The sequence below is a fragment of the Amblyraja radiata genome, chromosome 1 (genome assembly GCF_010909765.2).
Source record: "Amblyraja radiata isolate CabotCenter1 chromosome 1, sAmbRad1.1.pri, whole genome shotgun sequence".
Taxonomy (NCBI): domain Eukaryota; kingdom Metazoa; phylum Chordata; class Chondrichthyes; order Rajiformes; family Rajidae; genus Amblyraja; species Amblyraja radiata.
The window spans coordinates 68,409,262-68,429,572 of NC_045956.1; the positions used below are offsets into that span (position 1 = coordinate 68,409,262).

The following is a 20,311-nucleotide window of genomic DNA, read 5'->3' on the forward strand; positions in this document are numbered from 1 at the left end:
TGGGCCGAATGTCTACAACATATACATCAATGCTTGTTAAATGCCAGACATTCTTTAATACAATTTAAAGTATTACATAGACTGCATTACTCTAAAACAAAGTTAAATAGAATTTTCCCACATATCTCTCCTATCTGTGATAAATGTCAATACTCAGAGGCTAATTTAACTCATACTTTTGTAAATTGTATAAAAATCTAAATTTTCTGGACGGATATTTTTAAAATAATTTCTGAAGTTGTTAACACCCAATTGGATCCCGACTCAAAACTAATAATATTAGGAATATCAGAACAAAGCCAAAAACTTACAACAAGCCAAATAAACTTCCTTGATTATAGTATAATAACTGGGAACAAATTAATATCAAAATTTTGGGAAAATCCAACAACCCCCACAATTAAAATGTGGATTATGGAGATGTCGGAGACCTTACATTTGGAAAGAACTAGACTTGTCTTAATTGACAAACAAGAATTATTTGCTAGAATATGGTCTCCATTTATTGACTTTTTGAAAGGGTAAATTAGTCTGGCACGGAAGCCTGACTGAAGCTTGAACCCAGGATTAGATGAATAGTTGTGTTTTATAATCTACGGGCTATCTCCAAAGTTGTATTATTGGTAAATTATTCTATTCTTTTTTATCGTGTTTCTTTTTTCCTCTCTCTCCCCATCTATAAAAAAATAAATAAACAAATAGAAGCAGAGTTAATATACAATTGCTAAATGAGGACCCCTATTACTTTGATAGTTGGAATCCCATCTATTAACAATATGTAACTGATATACAAAATGTGTTTTGACTTATGATATGTACATGCTTATAATAAAAATATAATAAAAAAAAAAAAAAAAATGGTTGTCGGTCAGGATTGCAAAGATCACCAACGTCAGAAACAACTAAAGATGTTGACTACGATGCAAATTAGGGGGAATGAGGCAGAGGGAATATTTGCCTTCTTCTCTTGTCCAGTCATTAAACTAGGAATTACTGGTAAAACTATGATATTAGTCCAAGGAATTTAAAATCAATATGGCACACAATGGAAGCAAGCAAAATGCATCAAATAAGTAAATGATAGATGAGCAGCAGATAAGAATTTGCAACATAGATTGGATGCTGAGAACAGCGGCCACAGGAGATGGGAATTTAAATGGAGGCAGGCAAAGAGCTGGGATTGGAGACAAAGCTATGACAAAGTTCTTCACCAATGGCAGTAATAGAATACATTCATGGAGGTGGAAATAGGAGGTTTTGTAGGGACAATGTGAGGTGAATCATGTATACCATTTCATTCACTCTAAGAAAGCTACTCAAATCTTTAGAGAAAGTAAATTAAATCAGAAATTTAAAAAACCCTGCAGTTTCTGGAAAATTCTGAAATAAAAAATGTTGGAAAAACTCTGCAGGCCAGCACCATCTGTTGAAAGAGAAGTAGGTAAGTTTTTGTTCCAGAATGCTTTATCGGAACTGAGAAATGAACAAACAAGTCAAATTCGAGGTAGCAGAATAGTGGGGGGGGGGGGGGGTAGTATTGGATGGAAGAAATGAAATTTCTCTGACAGCCACGTCAATTCATCCTTTTAAGAGGCAGACGTTTCTTTGTCTGAGTAATGTATTTCTAACATTGTAATGTCATCTTCAATAACTAAAGTTGCACCTTCTGTCCTACTGGGACATTCCCAGCAGGCTCGACAATACAAATGCAAAAATTTGTATGGCAGGTAAAAATGGGCAGTCTTGATATAAAGAGCGAGCTATCTAAATTTGGTAAATCGATTCCAGTAGGTTGTAAAGTGTAAAGTGTAAAGATAAGGTGCTGTTCCTCAAGCTTGCATTGGGCTTTGTTGTAACAGCGCAGGAGGTAACAGACAGAAAGATCAGAGTGGAAGTGGGATGAGCATATAGTGGCATCACTTCTGCATGCTGAGTGCAGGTGCTGCACAAAGTGTTCACCCAACCAGCATTTGGTTTCTCCATTGGAGAGGTGGACACATTGTGAGCACTGATACTATAGACTGTATTGGGAAAGGTTCAAGACAATCGCTGCCTGACCTGGAACAACATCTTAAGTCGCTTAACAGTGCCCACTGCAATGGCATGGGATTGTGTTAAGACAGGAAGTAGTAGTTGGAGGTGGAAGTGTGAACCAGGGAGTCAGAAATAAAACAGTTTCTTCAAAATGTTTGAATGGAGTGAGGAATGTGCGTTTGGTGGGATCTTGTTGAAGCTGGCACAAAATTACGACAGATGACTCATCAAATGCGGATGCAGGTAGGGTGGAAGGTAAAGACTAAGTGAGCTCTGTTCTAGTTCTGTGCACAACTAGTGGTGAGAGTGGAGTTGATGAAAACAGGTAAGAAGTGGAAATGAATGGAAAGAAGCAGTGTTTCAACCTCTTTTATGAGCATTGATTTCAATCCTGTGAAAGTTAAACCATAGAAACTCTTAATTTTAATCTCACTTTCATTCAAAATCACATTGTTCTTATTACAATCGTGAATATCCTGGATTTGTCTTTATTCTACTAATCTGCCTTGCTCCAATACTCAGAAATCACTGAACGGCAGAAGGACAAAAATGTTACATGTTGGAAGGCAGCCATTTGGCCCAACGTGTCTCTACACCACTGATGCCGGTCTTGACTAAATATAGCTAATTCCCTCGGAGTCCAGAAACCATGGGATCAAGGGTCAATGTGATATAAACACTCAATCAATGAACTGTCAATTTAAGACCCAAGGTTAGAACTTCTAAAAATACAGTGCAAAGTATTTGTTTGCTTGGTAAAGTAATTCAGCAATGACTGTGCAGCTCATGTAGGACACTAAAGCGGTTCCTGGTCTTCCATCCATATAATGTCTTTACACACAGATGTACCCAGGGTTTGTACAACATCATTCAATGCATATTCAGATGGCACATGCTTAAATTTGGTGTATGTCGGCAGATGCAGACAGGCACAAGGCTAGTGAAGCATATATCAGCACAATGTTAACGGGACTATATTGACCATGCAGTCTCCATGCGCATTGGCTCATCCAAGCATCTACGTAACATTTATTACTTAAAGAGCACCAGATTAGCATGCAGACATTAATTAGTTAATCCCGCAGATAGACACATTCTTAACACATTCGACCAGAAACATCACCTACTCCTTTTCTCCAGAGATGCTGCCCGACCCACTGAGTTACTCCAGCATTTTGTGTCTATCTTTGGTATAAACCAGCATCTGCAGTTCGGTCTGGCACAGTAGTTAGTCCCTTGTGTTCCAACTGCCAATCATGTTCCCTACCTGACTGACTACACTTCATACAACGGATAATTGATTGGCCTCGACAGATGATGTATATAACATGATTCCGCCACCAATCATGTACTCCCCCCTCTTCTATTGACATTCTGAAGAAACCGCTGTCAAATGTTTCCACCTTTTATGGCTCAGAAATGCAAATTATGGAGGCACACAAATTTCATACTACATTACACATGGAGCAAAAACCTAAAATATCAATATGCAGTCAATCTGGAATAAAAACATTTTTTTCCAAAATTATTATTTTTTAAATCAATCAAAAATTGTGCTATGTTGTTCAATAATTTGTATCATACTCAAATTCATTCAAAAGCTGTTAAGTTGTTTTGGATATGCTTTAAATGAAACCAAATGACTAAAGTGTTCCTGCAATTCTGCTCTTGGCCTTTCTTGCATTTTACTTCAATATTTGCATTTGCCAACACAAACCATTTAATGTGTTGACAAATTATAAAAATGCTAGAACACCATTACAGATGATCTTCAGGGAATAAAGGAAATTACAGACTAATCAAATAGTCAGAACTACCATCGAGCTTGGCAGCAATAGACTAGACATGAGAATGAAGCTCAATAATGTGTAAATCAGTATGCAATGAAGCAATGTCTCACATTTGGCTGAACCCTCACAGATGACGCTGGAGTCACATAAGAAAAAAAAAGGCTCAATATTACAATTCACTCAGTAAAGAAACAAACCGAATGAAACATGAAAGCCAGCTGAAAGAATAGTGTCATACAGCTCGGTAATGGCCCTTCATTCCAACTTATCCATGGACCAAATGCCCATCTAAGCTCGTCCCATTTGCCTTGGTATGGGACATGTCACTCTAAACCTTTCCTATCCATGTACCTGTCCAAATGTCTTTGAAATGTTCAAATTAAATTGTTCCCCTCTCACTCTAAACCCAGTTGTTGATTTCCAACCCCTGGGAAAAAGACTGTGTGCATTCACCCGATCAATGTCCATTGTGATTTTATACACCTCTAACATCTCTCTCCCCTTTCTCGATCTCTCTGTTCCCATCACAGGGGACAATCTATGGATTGTCGTCTACTACAAATCCAGATACTCCCCAAGCTTCTTTGACTACACATCTGCCCACCCTGCTTCTTGTAAACACACCATCCTTAATCTCTTTTTTTCTGTCTCGGCCACATCTGCTCCAAAGATGAGACCTTCCACTCTAGAACATCCAAATAGTCCTCTTTTTCTGGTAAACGTTGTTTCACCCCACTGATGGAGATCGATCCCGCACCCATGTCTCATGTTCTGCTTTTCTGCTCCCCCCTCCCCAGAGGGAACAAGAATAGAGTTCTCCTGGTCTTTACTTTCATCCCACCAGGAACGTCAGATACAACACATCATTATGTGATATTTCCATCATCTTCAATGTGACCACACCACCAGTCACATCTTCCCATTCCCACGTATTTCTGCTTTCCATAGAGATCACTCCTTCTGCAATTCCTTGTTTCCCATCCAACTGACTCTCATTTCAGGCACTTTACCCTGCAACCGTAGTGGAATGTAACACCTGGCCCCACACCTCCTTTCCCACTTACATCCAGGGACTGCAGCAGCCCTTCCAGGGGCAACAAAGGTTTACACCAATAGCTGCCAATCTTGTCTACCTCATTCGTTGTTCCCCAAGTGGGCTCCTTTACATCAGCGATACCAAGCATCTACTAGGCAACTATTTTGTTGCATACTTGTGCTCTGGCCACCTGCTAGATCTCCCAGTTGCTAAGCATTTTGCCTCCTCCTCCAATTCTGACCTTTCTGTCCATAGACTCCTCAATTGCTGGAGTGAACCCACTTGCAAATGGAAGATCAGCATGTTTTATTACGCTTGGATAGCTTACAACCCAGCAAGGAACATTGAATTCTCCAATTTCAAGTATGGCCCCCACACCCCTCCTCCCCTCCCTTTCCCTGCCAGAGCTATTGCGCACATATTTCCCGACCATCTTCCATTACCGCAGTTACACTACTCATTTCCCCTCCTTTGTAACCTCATTCATCCCGAATCCTATATTTCCCTTTTATGCCCCATATTTCCCCTCCTCATCTTCTTCCACCTATATCCCTCCCTCTGGCTCTACATTTCACTCTACCTCTTATTTCAATATCTTACACCCTTTTGTCTCCTTTCCACCTCCAGTCTTTATCACTTACTCCATCCATCTGCAATCACCTTCCTTCCAAGCACACGTCTATCCACCTATCATTTGTCAGGATTTGTCCCACCTCTAACTCAGTTTTCCTGCTCTCTTTCCCCTACTCCTATCAGTCTGTCGACATCATATGTCCATTTCCCTCCACAGATGCTGACTACCTGTAATAAGATTAATTTCCGATTCTACCACCCAAAATCTTAAATATGATTTTTCAGTGAAGATAACTGCAGTAAGGAATCCCGCTCATCTGTACTCAATTAAGAAAAAAATACTTTTTTTGCATACTGCAAAAAATGGCCTTTCTGCCAAATTCCATATAATAGTCTGGAGAAATGAATATTTAGTATGAAATGGAAAAGCTGTGATTAAATTTTCTTGAGATTATTTACAAAGATTTTAGGATTCTTCTGAATGCTTCTTTATCACATGGTTAAAATTTTAAACAAATTCCAATAATTCGCTTAAAATAAATGGATTGATGGTGGTGAACCATATTATCCATATTATATGTGTCGGTGAAAAATTGATTATCAGCTAATGCTGATATGTTGTAATAGAGTAATTCAAATCTGCAACCATCCCTTGTTTACTTTCATCTCCCCATGGAAACTCAAATTGGTTGTGAACAGTCATTTTCTTATAAACCAAAAAACCCCACAAAGGCAATGGAAAAGGCTTTTATGTTTTAAACTATTCTTAATGCGTAGAGGGCACACACTTCCATATTATTTTAAAGAAGATAATTAATTCACTAAATAATTCAAAAGACACTTCTTTCCCCATTCAGTGGCATTGTGTGGAACTTGCTATTTTGTAGAATAAATGAGGAGAGTGACATCAAGACTGTTTTATTGTCATATGTCCCAAAATGGAACATTGAAGTTTTTAGTTGCAGCAGCACAACAGATATCCTATATATTCTTTAGAGATACAGCATGGAAACAGGCCCTTCTACCCACTGGGTCCGGGCCGACCAGCGATCACCCCGTCCATACACTAGCATTATCCTATACACTAGGGACAATTTACAATTTACGGAGGCCATTTAACCTACAAACCTGCACGTCTTTGGAGTGTGGGAGAAAACCGGAGCACTCGGAGAAAACTCACGCAATCACATGGAGACCATACAAACTCCATACAGACAGCACCCATAGTCAGGATCAAACCTGAATCTCTGATGCTGTATGGCAGCAACTCTACCACTGCACCAGTGTGCTGCCCATGTAAACATACTACTAAGTAGTCACCACAATAAACAACAAAATGAAGTCCCATATTTAAAAATAAACAAATGATATAGTGCAAAAAGCAAAGCCGCAAATCGCGAGTGCAATCAAGGCAGTTCGTAGTTTAGAGTTTTGTTGGACTTTGTAGTGTTCAAAATAGCCTGACGGTTTTTGGGAACAAACTGTTCCTGAAGCTAGACACAAAATGCTGGAGTAACTCAGTGAGACAGGCAACATCTTCCCCGTGAGCTCCGGTTTCCTCCCACACACCAAAGATGTACAGGTTTGTAGGTTAATTGGCTTGGTACATTTTTGAATTGTCCCTAATGTGTTGATATGCGGGGATCGCAGGCAGCATCTCTGGATAGATGGAATAGGTGGCGTTTCTGGTTGAGACCCTTCTTTGCTGAAGCTGTGTGCTACATTTTTCAGACATGGAAGCCGAAAGGGGAATGTCCATAAGTTCATGAGGGGGAAAGATAGTGTTGCTGTTGGTGTGAGATGATCTAAAGTGAGAAGAGACTAACAATATCAGCACAGTTTATTTTGGCCAAACAATTGTATTCATGTGGTAGACACAAAAAGCTGGAGTAACTTAGAGGGACAGGCAGCATCTCTGGAGTGAAGGAATGGGTGACGTTTCGGGTCAAGACCCTTCAGTCTGAAGAAGGGACTCAACCCAAAATGTCACCCATTCCTTCTCTCCAGAAATTCTGCATGTCCCGTTGAGTTACTCCAGCATTTTGTGTCTACCCTCGATTTACACCAACATCTGCAGTTGTATTCATGTTCTAAATTCTATGTACAAGAAACTGGTAACAGTCTCTAATTATATCTATCTGTATTTAATGTCCTAACTGTCTTTCTGCAGTGCAACTAGGTTGACCATATATCTATTCAAGAGTAATTAAAATGCTCAATGAACTCAAACCTCCCTCAGGGAATGAACAATGATCAATAAGCGATAATCAGAATTATTCATAACAATTGATTTGCAAGGCTGGTGCAGAAACTAAATGTGAGCATAGTGACCGTGCCAGGATTGTGCAAGCTTTTTAAATAAGAAGGCGAGAGGTTGCAAATTCTAAGTAGGAATCTGGCCAAATAAATGTTAGTTGCAGTCTAATAATCTCAGAGCTGAAGTGAAAGGTGATGTCTGCCAGCTGAAAAAAAATCTGACTATATTTGATGCCAGAGCACTCTGTAAAATTATGTTTGTACAAGAACTGGTTTCCTTGTAATATGGAAGTAAATGAAATATCTTCCCATTCACTGTTGAGATTGACCAAAGGGAACTGAGTTTGCAGATTTTCCCTAAGTATTTTGAAATGTTATTTAAAATGGTACTAAGCTGCTTTCATTGTTCTGTGCTTCATAAGAGAATTATTTTTAAAGGACTCACAGATCTTGAACAGCAGTATTCAAAACTTGGCCTGACCCTGAAGCATGGTAACAATTTATAAAATTGTTAGCGAACAGTTTGGCCTATGCCTTTTCAATAATTCTGTCAGTTGGCCAGTACATAGAATGAACTAAATAGAAACAACTAAAATCAAACAGTAGTTGTAGCTACTTGGAAATTCCCAGCTGTCCGCTTTTAAGGAGAAATAAATCTTTCCAGCTACATGGATATGTAGGCCTCGAAATTAAAGGGCCAGTCCCACTTTCACGACCTAATTTACAACCTTTTTTACTCGTGGACATTTTTCATGAGGCTAGAAAAACGACCCGACCTACTTGTTGCCACGAGTACCTACGACTAGCATCACGGCCGGCTACGACCTCGTGACGACCATGCTGTGAGCATGAGTCAAGGGCAAACTCGGCAGAGGTCGTGAATCACATCTCAAAAGTCAGAGCATTGAAACATTGTGGTGCACTGTAGCAGCATGGACGTGAAAAGAAATCAAAGGATTGTGATCATCTTTCACAATCATGCAACAGTACAGAAGCAATTTTTTTCAGAAATCCACAACTTATAACATCTATTGTAATTTTGCGTAGCTACCGATAACTGACTGCCCAACCGGGACGTCAGGACTCAAGTTCTTAAAGGGGCATGTAAATTATAGTTCCTAGATTTACAGGTAGAAACTTTGAGATTTTGGTGGAACTAATTTAGGGCTGCATTGTGGCACAGCGATATAGTTGACCACGGGTGCTGTCTGTATGGAGTTTATTCGTTATCCCCGTGACCTGCATGGGTTTTCCCCCCGTGAGTTCCGGTTTCATCCCACACTCCAAAGATATACAGGTTTGTAAGTTAATTGTCTTGGTAAATTTTTGAATTGTCCCTAATGTGTACGATATGCGGAGATCGCAGGTGGGCACCGGCTCGATGAGCCAAAGAGCCTGTTTCCGCACTGTATTTCTAAAACAAACTAATCCAAATTAAAACATATATTTCGCCAGAGATGCCAGAAGCAGTTCTTGATAGAAGGTGATGGTGTAACTCACATCCAGGAGAGGCACTCCAATACAATGGACTCCTAAACTATTTTGTGATAATATCACATACATGGAGGTGAGGTCATAACAACCTAAATTTGTTACATATATATGTTCTACCTTTAGCTGCAGCATTATGACTACTCCGGCATCAGCTCCCCCTCCCACAAACTCAAAAATCAAGAAGCTCCAAGATATCAAATGAGGAGGTAGAACAGAAAAAGGACCACAAGGTGTGTGGCTCATGTGGCATCTTCAAAGGCATCAGACAACACTGCATCTCTCCCTGCTAAGCACCAGCTTGGTCACTCCTCGTAATTTTAGGCAATCCCTCGGTATCAAGTTCAATTTGATTCCACTCCGGTTTTGTAGACTCTGATGTAGCTAATGAAGTCAATGTAGAAAATTGAGATTATTTTACAGATGGGGCAGGTAGAGGCTCACAGAGTGCGTGGGTGGATAGCTGGTGAGGTAGTGTAGTGCTCAGAAATATAGAAACATAGAAAATACATGCAGGAGGGGCCCATTTGGTCCTTTGAGCCTGCACTGCCATTCATGGTGATCATGGCTGATCATCCACAATCAGTAACCCGTGCCTGCCTTCTCCCCATATTCCTTGATTCCGCCAGCTCCTAACTCTATCTAACTTGTACAGAGACTCTGCATTCCCAGTTTGTGGCCTTTTGATTCTCAATACTATTCTGAATAATTCTTCTGCACTTCTTTAAGGAAGCTTTGAGTACATCTTTGAACGTTCCCTCAGTCTGCCTCGTAATCGCCTTCATTCTCCTCACCTTCCCTAATCATCCTGTTTCCTGCTCCGTCATCCCCTCCTTCTCAAGTTCTGGATTACCTCACCAAAAATAGATGCAAAAAGCTGGAGTAACTCAGGTCAGCCACCATCTCCAGATCCGAAACGTCACCTATTCCTTTTTTCCCAGGGATCCTGTCTGACCCGCTGACTTACTCTAGCTTTTTGTATCTATCTTCAGTTTACACCAGCATCTGCTGGAATCTACATATTCCCTCATCAACGTTCATTTTGCTGAGTTGGGCAGGATGCAGCCGACCATGGCAAAGTAGGTCACTCTAATGGGAAGGTGCTTGCAGACAGCCAAACGTCTTTTTGAGTAGACCAGTATTCATCTACTATGCCCTTGTGGTCACAGAGAACATACTGCCATGAGAAACCAGCTGTTACATTCTAGGTTTTGCAGGGAAGATGTGTAGAGCTTTGTGTAGGCTACTAATGTCAACAAATTGTCAGGTGGGGCCTGGCTCATCTGGTCAAAAGGAAAGACAGAATATGTTATTTTTTCTCTGAACAATGATAAAACTCAGTAACACTGGCAAAAGGTTTCAGCACTGTGCAATCTGGAGCAAATGCCACAAATCTTTGTGACAGCTGCCTCGATTAACCTGATCCTTCTTAGACATTGCCCTTTCAAGAAGTCAAGGTTGGTGCCTGGGCCCTGAAGACTGATAAAATCTTTGGTAATGGGCCCTTCCTTCTGTGCCTCCTTCCCCTGCAACCTGAGCATATTCTTGATTCCATGTCCACCTCCAGCAGCAGCAGTTTCCAGGTTCTGAAATGATAGTGTAGGTCACTACCATGCTTTAGTGGTGACTGGAAGCGGGATTTGCATTGAGCATCCAAATTATTCCTGAGCAGAGGGTGCAGATGAAAGTGCAAGTGTTTTAAATTGTGCAGCTGCAGGGCAGTTACAGTATAGGAATATTCAAGTCATAAATAACCAACAACAAGGAAACTTTGAAAAAAAAAATGGAATTGAAGCAGACAGCACTTTAATGAACTGTTTACAATTTTATAATCATTAATAAACAATGCAAGAGCAGCAATCTTTGAGAAGAAACTGATTGAACCTCTGGAGTGCTATAAAACAATCCAGAGAGTTATTTCACTTAAGAAAAACAGCTATTAGATTCATGATGTATGACCTGTAAGAACATTTAGTAGGTGTCCCACGACATTGCTTATAGGATATTAGCATCATGCATAAAATAACATTACAATCTCCTTGGTTGCAGGACCAACTTGGTAGTGGCAGGCTTGAGGCAGGAATAACCATAATCTCAAAACCCAAGGTTAACAGTATGTCACAGATGGACCTGTAAATGTATTTTATTTTCAATTAAATATTTAACTGTTCTCTTGAATTGTTTGTGGTACATGGACTGGGCATCTTGGAATATAGGAGCAGCACAGAGAAGTTGGGTGTTATACCCACTGAATTTAGAACAGGCACAGCACAACGACAGGTTCTTTGGCCCACCATGTCTGCGCCAACCATGATTTCAATCTAACAAACAATCTAACCTGAAAATTGTCTGCTTCCAAATATTTTATATCTGTTTAAGAAAGAACTGTAGATGCTGGAAAAATCGAAGGTAGACGAAAATGCTGGAGAAACTCTGCGGGCGAGGCAGTATCTATGGAGCGAAGGAATAGGTGACGTTTCGGGTTGAGGCCCTTCTTCAGACTGAAGTGAGGGTGGGGGTGGGGGGGGGGGTGGGAAGAAAGGAAAAGGCAGAGGCAGTAGGCTGTGGGAGAGCTGGGAAGGAGAGGGGAAGGAAGGAGACAGCAAGGACTATCTAAAATTGGAGGTCAATGTTCATATCGCTGGGGTGTAATCTACCCAAGCGAAATGTGAGGTGCTGCTCCTCCAATTTGTGGTGGGACTCACTCTGACCATGGAGGAGGCTCAGGACAGAAAGGTTGGATTCGGAATGGGAGGGGGAGTTGAAGTGCTCAGCCATTGGGAGATCAGGTTGGTTAATGCGAACTGAGTGGAGGTGTTGGGCGAAGCAATCGCCAAGCCTGCGCTTGGTTTCACCGATGTAGAACAGTTGCCAACTAGAGCAGCAGTTGCAATAGATGAAGTTGGAGGAGGTGCAGGTGAACCTCTGCCTCACCTGGAAAGACTGCTTGGGTCCTTGGATGGAGTCGAGGAGGGAGGTAAAGTGACAAGTGTAGCAGTTCCTGCGGTTGCAAGTGAAAGTACAAGGGAGGGGGTGGTTTGGTTGGGAAGGGACGAATTGATCAAGGAGTTACGGAGGGAGCGGTCTCTGCGAAAAACCGAAAGGGGAGGAGATGGGAAGATGTGGCCAGTGGTGGGATCCCGTTGGAGGTGGCAGAAATGTCAGAGGATTATCTGTTGCATGTGACAGCTGGTAAGGTGGAAGGTGAGGACAAGGGGGACTCTGTCCTTGTTACAAGCGGGGGGGATGGGGAGTGAGAGCGGAGCTACGGGATATAGAGGAGACCCTGGTGAGAGCCTCATCTATATTTTATATCTGTTAATGTGTTTGATAAATGCCTTTTAAATATTGGTATCATATCCACCTGAAGGGCATTCTAGCTACCTACCACATTCTGTATTCAAAGGAATTGCCCCACAAACTTACTTCAAACTTTCTCCATCTCATTTTAAACTAATTCCCTCTAGTATTTGATGTATACACCATGAGAAAAAGATTCTGTCTACAGTGGCTTGCAAAAGTATTCATACCCCTTGAACTTTTCCACATTTTGTCATGTTACAACCACAAACGTAAATGTATTTTATTGGGATTTTATGTGATAGACCAACACAAAGTGGTGCATAATTGTGAAGTGGAAGGAAAATGATACATGGTTTTCAAATTTTTTTACAAATAAAAAACTGAAAAGTGTGGCGTGCAAAAGTATTCAGCCCCCTGAGTCAATACTTTGTAGAACCACCTTTCGCTGCAATTACAGCTGAAAGTCTGTTGGGGTGAGTCTCTACCAGCTTTGCACATCTAGAGACTGACATTTTTGCCCATTCTTCTTTGCAAGATAGCTCAAGCTCAGTCAGATTGGATGGAGAGCGTCTGTGAACAGCAATTTTCAAGTCTTGCCAGAGATTCTCAATTGAATTTAGGTCTGGACTTTGACTGGGCCATTCTAACACATGAATATGCTTTGATCTAAACCATTCCATTGTAGCTCTGGCTGTATGTTTAGGGTCGTTGTCCTGCTGGAAGGTGAACCTCTGCCCCAGTCTCAAGTCTTTTGCAGACTCTAACAGGTTTTCTTCCAAGATTGCCCAGTATTTGGCTCCATCCATCTTCCCATCAACTCTGACCAGCTTCCCTGTCCCTGCTGAAGAAAAGCATCCCCACAGCATGATGCTGCCACCACCATGTTTCACAGTGGGGATGGTGTGTTCAGGGTGATGTGCAGTATTAGTTTTCCGCCACACAAAGCGTTTTGCATTTAGGCCAAAAACTTCAATTTTGGTCTCATCTGGCCAGAGCACCTTCCTCCACATGTTTGCTGTGTCCCCCACATGGCTTGTGGCAAACTGCAAACGGGACTTCTTATGGCTTTTTTTCAACAATGGCTTTCTTCTTGCCACTCTTCCATAAAGGCCTGATTTGTGGAGTGCACGACTAATAGTTGTCCTGTGGACAGATTCTCCCACCTGAGCTGTGGATCTCTGCAGCTCCTCCAGAGTTACCATGGGCCTCTTGGCTGCTTCTCTGATCAATGCTCTCCTTGCCCGGCCTGTCAGTTTAGGTGGACGGCCATGTCTTGGTAGGTTTGCAGTTGTGCCATACTCTTTCCATTTTCGGATGATGGGTTGAACAGTGCTCCGTGAGATGTTCAAAGCTTGGGATATTTTTTTATAACCTAACCCTGCTTTAAACTTCTCCACAACTTTATCCCTGACCTGTCTGGTGTGTTCCTTGGGCTTCATGATGCTGTTTGTTCACTAATGTTCTCTAACAAACCTCTGAGGCCTTCACAGAACAGCTGTATTTATACTGAGATTAGATCACACACAAGTGGACTCTATTTACTAATTAGGTGACTTCTGAAGGCAATTGGTTGCACTGGATTTTATTTAGGGGTATCAGAGTAAAGGGGGCTGAATACTTTTGCACGCCACACTTTTCAGTTTTTTATTTGTAAAAAAATTTGAAAACCATGTATCATTTTCCTTCCACTTCACAATTATGCGCCACTTTGTGTTGCTCTATCATATAAAATCCCAATAAAATACATTTACGTTTGTGGTTGTAACGTGACAAAATGTGGAAAAGTTCAAGGGGTATGAATACTTTTGCAAGCCACTGTATATGCCCAAATATGCCTCTCATAATTGTCTATACTTCTATCATATCATCCTTCAGCCTCCGATGCTTCAGAGAAGACAATCCAAGTTGGTCCAACCTCTTCTAATGGTTTAAAAAAACACAATTCAGGAAACACCCTGCTGATCATTTTCTACATCATCTATCGAGCTTCCATATCCTTTCTTTGGTGCGGCAACCAGAACTTCAAATATGGCCTAAAGATTTTATGACATTTGACATTTCATAGCACTGTCAATGCCAAACAGCAACAACTCAGAGGCTTTGACAGCTCCTTCTACATCTAGGACCTCTATCCGCCAAGAGAAGGTATCCATCTAATTTCACTGCCACTACCAGATCTCAGCAAAGTCAAACACTCTGTTGACTTGTAAATGAATTGATGCAAATGCAGGCAAGTGGGACGAGAATATAGTTACTTACTTTGCAATCACAAGAGAAGGAAACAATAGACTATAAGTCCTTGATTATACAGGTGGCCTTGCTGAGGAAGCGAGAGATGTAAATGGAGTCAATAGAACGGAGTGTTCATACAAAATTGGGAGAATTCAATGCTCATGCCCTCCGGATGCAGGCTCCCCAAGCGGAATATGAGGTGCTGTTCCTCCAATTTCCGGTGTTGCTCACTCTGGTAATGGAGGAGACCCAGGACAGAGAGGTCGGATTGGGAATGGGAGGGGGAGTTGAAGTGCTGAGCCACCGGGAGGTCAGGTAGGTTCTTGCGGACCGAGCGGAGGTGTTCGGCGAAACGATCGCCAACCTCCGCTTAGTCTCACCGATATAGATCAGCTGACATCTAGAGCAGTGATGCAGTAGATGAGGTTGGAGGAGATACAGGTGAACCTTTGTCGCACCTGGAACGACTGCTTGGGTCCTTGAATGGAGTCGAGGGGGGAGGTAAAGGGACAGGTGTTGCATTTCTTGCGGTTGCAACGGAAAGTGCCCGGGGAGGGGGTGGTACGGGAGGGAAGGGAAGAATTGACAAGGGAGTTATGGAGGGAGCGGTCTTTGCAGAAGGCAGACATGGGGGGAGATGGGAAGATGTGGCGAGTGGTGGGGTCACGTTGGAGGTGGCAAAAATGACGTAGGATTATTTGTTGTATTTGCCGGCTGGTGGGGTGAAAGGTGAGGACTAGGGGGACTCTGCCCTTGTTGCGAGTGCGGGGATGGGGAGAGAGAGCAGTGTTGCGGGGTATGGAAGAGACCCTGGTGCGAGCCTCATCTATGGTGGAGGAGGGGAATCCCCGTTCCTTGAAGATTGAGGATATTTCAGATGTCCTGGTGTGGAACGCCTCATCCTGGGAGCAGATGCGGCGTAGGCGGAGGAATTGGGAGTAGGGTATGGAGTCCTTACAGGAGGCAGGGTGGGAAGAAGTGTAGTCCAGATAGCCATGGGATCGTTTCGCCGAACACCTCCGCTCGGTCCGCAAGAACCTACCTGACCTCCTGGTGGCTCAGCACTTCAACTCCCCCTCCCATTCACAATCCGACCTCTCTGTCCTGGGTCTCCTCCAATGCCAGAGTGAGCAACACCGGAAATTGGAGGAACAGCACCTCGTATTCCGCTTCGGGAGCCTGCATCCGGCGGGCATGAACATTGAATTCTCCCAATTTTGTTAGCCCTTACTGTCTCCTCCCCTTCCTTAGCCCTCGAGCTGTCTCCTCCCATCCCCCAGCCCCTGGGCTCCTCCTCCTCCCTTTTTCCTTCCTTCTCCCCGCCACCCCCTATCAGTCTGAAGAAGGGTTTCAGCCCGAAACGTTACCCATTTCCTTCGCTCCATATATGCTGCTGCACCCGCTGAGTTTCTCCAGCATTTTTGTGTACCAATAGAACGGAGGTTGGTTTGTGTGATGTCTGGGCTGCGTCCACAGTTCTCTGCAATTACTTGCGGTCTTGGATGGAGCTGTATATGGATTGTACATGGCCGCACAGTCATGGGTTTACAAGAAGTAAAGAAAGGGGCTGAGGACACATCCTTGTTTGAAGTGCGAAAAATATACATCTTCTAGATGCGCTGGGACACATCCTCAGTGATGTGATCTGGGGTCATCGGGTGTTTCGGGTCTCACAACATCAGACATCCTCGCCCAGGCGACCCAGCCGGGGTTGATCAGACCCCGACTTGCGTCCCCGCAGCAACCGCCCACAGATCAGCCATCTTAATAACTACTCTGCAGGGGTTGGGAGATTCTAGTGCGTGGAGGGACTGAGCTCTCTGGGATGAGTCCTGGCCGGGCTCCTCCTGAGTCTCACCAGGTTCAAGGCCTGCACCTCTTTCTCCTTCTCTGAGCATTTCATTCTTGCCTGATGGATTTTTAGGCCATGGTGGTTCATTAGGCCTTTCCGTAGCTTTATTGGGTGTCTTTCTCACGAAAGACACTGACTGGGGTGCTAACCCAGCCTTTCCCGGGTGCAGTCTTTCCGTGCCGTCAACTGTCTCTCCAGTAGTCACCAAACTATTCTTGGATTATCATAGAGGAAGATTTGTCCCCTATCCTCACTAATTGGTTGATCATGAAGTCGAGGAAGAGGAACAGGAGTCAATGAAGAGGAACATCCATCAGGCAGAAGTGTTAGATAATTTAATATTTTAATATTTTTTAAATATTTAATGTTTAAGTACTTTGTGTAAACATTTTTAAGAATAATTTAAGAATAATTTGCAGCTCTAATCTGCAAAATCTGCATAATGAGACATTTGTTTACTGAGTACTATACTTACATATCTGTTGTGCTGCTGCAAGTAAGAATTGCATTGTTCCATTTTGGGACATATGACAATAAAACACTCTTGACGACTTGATTTTGGGTAATTTTCCTTGCCAAGGACCCATCTGCTCTTTGATAAATTATACAGAATAATTTAAGACTCCACAATGCCTTTCCTGGAGGACAGGCAATGTTGGCTTAATACTGCAATTTGGAGACATTCGGTTTAAGTTGAATTATGTTAATTTCCCACTGACTAGTCACATTACTCCCAAACATTCAAAGCTTCAGGGAAATAATCAAGAAAATAAGAGTGGCAAAGGCTTATTATGGGACATTGATATTAACCCTGATTGTAAATGTAATCCAATGTTAATATCTGAAAATAGGAGATCGAGGCTCTGCTAAAACACTAACTAATAGATTGATGTTAAATTATGGTCACAAGCAGATAATACTAAAATAAAGAGAGCAAAAAAAAAAAAACAAGTTGATGGTAGAAATCAAAACCAGATACAAAAATGCTGGAAGAACTCAACAGATCAAACATCATCAGTGGGGAGGTGGGGGGGGGGTTGGCATTTCAGGTCAATGACCATTCATCAGAACTGAAATAATAGGAAAACAAGAGCAACTTAAATTACAGGGAGGTGGGGAATAGGTTGGGAGAAAAAATGCCTGGTGTTATCTGCAGATTGAAGTTGTCAAAAGTACCAACAATTTTAAACAATCACTAATTAGAGTTGAAAGAGAAACTCAATTGCAACTGAAAATACAGCCAGATCTGTGGGGAGAGAAAAAGGGGTGTGATTCCTTGAAAATGTAAAATATTAAGACCCAAACGTCATATCTGACTGAAAATGCTATTCCTGTAAATATATGTCTTTAAAATTAGATTTTCAATGTTAAATTTATCCAAATAAAATTACCCTTAAGTATATGTTAAAGCTTTTATTTAAGAGCGGAGAAGAGTTTTTTCTCTGAGTTCTTCTCCAGTTCAAGGTTGTATTCATGTTTGGTCATATTTTATTGATCAAAGGTAGCAGCAGTCTCACCGTGTGATGTGCTGTAAAAACTGTCCAGTAACATATTCACTCAGCCTATATCCCTTCTATTTATCAGCTAAGTAAACATGTATGATCCTGCTGAATTGTGTTATGGTAAGCTTACAGATAAGCCTTTCTACAATGACTATACTAAAGGTTTCAATTGTAAATCTCCTGGTGGGGATCAATCTTATTACAAAGATGAACTATAAGTTGTGGGAAGTCTCATATTTTACCAATATTAATTGTGGAATGAATAGTCAGCAACATGTGTGTGTGAATATTTAGATTAACTATCTGCCAAATATATCATCTTTGTAAACAACTTTTTCTTAGGTTCTGCATCAAATTTAGCCACAACATTCTTAACGCTCCTGCAATGCTCTGTGGAAGATAATTTTGCCAAATGACAACCAGGGAAATCACAATTTTTTTCCAATCCTGCTTCATCATATGATAAGGTGTAATAAGGTTTATGGCTAACATGAGTTTGGCCCCAACCTTTCTTGCATTTCCCTATAACCCAAAGGTTATCTACCTTGGACTTGAAAATATCCTCAAAGACTCAACATCCAGCACTTTATGGGGTTATGAAATTACGAAGTAATTGTCTGTTAAATTTCAGAAAGCACAGGCACAATCTGCTTAATCTTTCCTCATGTGATAACCTCCTCATCCTTGCAATCAATCTGGAGAACTTCACTGTACTACTTCAACAGGGTCTATATTTCCTTACGTAAGAATAAAACCCATGCAGTTATCAGGGTGTAGTCGCACCAAAGTCATGTACTGTTTAGCATTAATCATTATTCATTTTCATAGTAATAGCATTAAAATCACCAATATAAACTCTAAGTAGCTGAGACCAAAGCAACAAACCCAGAGGTTTCCCACTAGTCACTCACTTTGTCAACTGGAAAATGACCAATTTATCCCAACTCTGTTAGCAAATTGTTTATTCATGCCAAGTACATTAGCCATATTACCATAAGCTTTTGTAGCACCTTCCCGAGGGCTTTTTGGAAACCCAAAGAGATGACATATAATGACTGTCCTTCATCTACATTACACATTACATCCTAAATAACTGGGAAAGTTGTTAAACATGACAACTTTACCTGATCGTGTAATGGTTTTCTAAGTGAACTGTTAATACCCTAATTTATCTGGATTCCAGTATTTTCCTGGCAACAATGATAAAATTATGTTTATTTTTTTTGTTTTCTCTTTTGAATTTCTCTTAAATATGCTACATTTTCCATTTACAATTGTAAGCGATTTCCCCACAATGTTGGAAGTCAAAACCACATTGTTTTTGCAGCTCCCTCTGTTAGAGCTCCCAAGTTGGAGGCCATTAGATCCAAGGCATCTACAAATCTATTTTATCGACAAATACTTGGTACTTTCCCCCCCAGTGATATTGATTAAGTTCCTTATTCTTTTTTATCCCCAATTAAAAACATAACAAAATCAGTTGGCATGTTCAATATCCCTACCATTTCCTTTCTTCTCCAATGTTAAATTTCCTTGTCTCAGTTTCTAGACTCTGTCTACAAATTTTCTTTCAACTTATTAAAGCCTCATTCACAGCCCAATTCATGGGAACCCCCATGGTAGAGTATCTGTTGCCAACAGCTATATCAATTTATATTATCATCGCTTCTGTTTGCACCTAATTTTAATATTTTTCAAAATTTCCCATCTTATGCTTTATGAAGTTCAGAAGGAGGAACATTTTGGTTGTTCCCTTTGTGCCTATTGTTATTATTAACTAATAATTATAAATTATCATTCTCCAGATATCATTATCCAGTATTACCTCAACAATGAACCTTCTCCTTGTATTCTGACCCTTCCTATAGCCATTATATCATTACCTCATTCGTAACTATACCTCATTGTTATTCTGTTATTGCGCTTCAAAATTATTTTTTTCTGCATTACTCAGATTGAATTACAATCGTTGCACCATTCTGCTTTTTTGAAATTGTCATTGCATATAGTTTATCTGTCATGTTCATGTATACTGTGTACTCTATGAATTGCATGAGAACAAGGGATTTTGTTGCACCTTGGTGTATATGACCATAAACTAATCTGATCTGAATGACACCAACTCATCAGCCACTATTTTCAGGATCGTCTTAGTAATTGATTTTGCTGCCTTGCAGTTCCAATTCACAACCACTCTTCTATTATCAGACATTTTCCGAAATGCTAATGCAATTAATGTTGC

At 41.3% G+C, this 20,311-nt stretch overlaps 1 protein-coding gene across 3 annotated transcripts in view; it reads right to left on the reverse strand.

Annotated features, from left to right (window-relative positions):
- prdm5 (PR/SET domain 5) overlaps positions 1 to 20,311 on the reverse strand; it is a 304,708-nt gene that overhangs the window by 146,415 nt on the left and 137,982 nt on the right. The gene's annotated exons all lie outside the window — the stretch shown is intronic.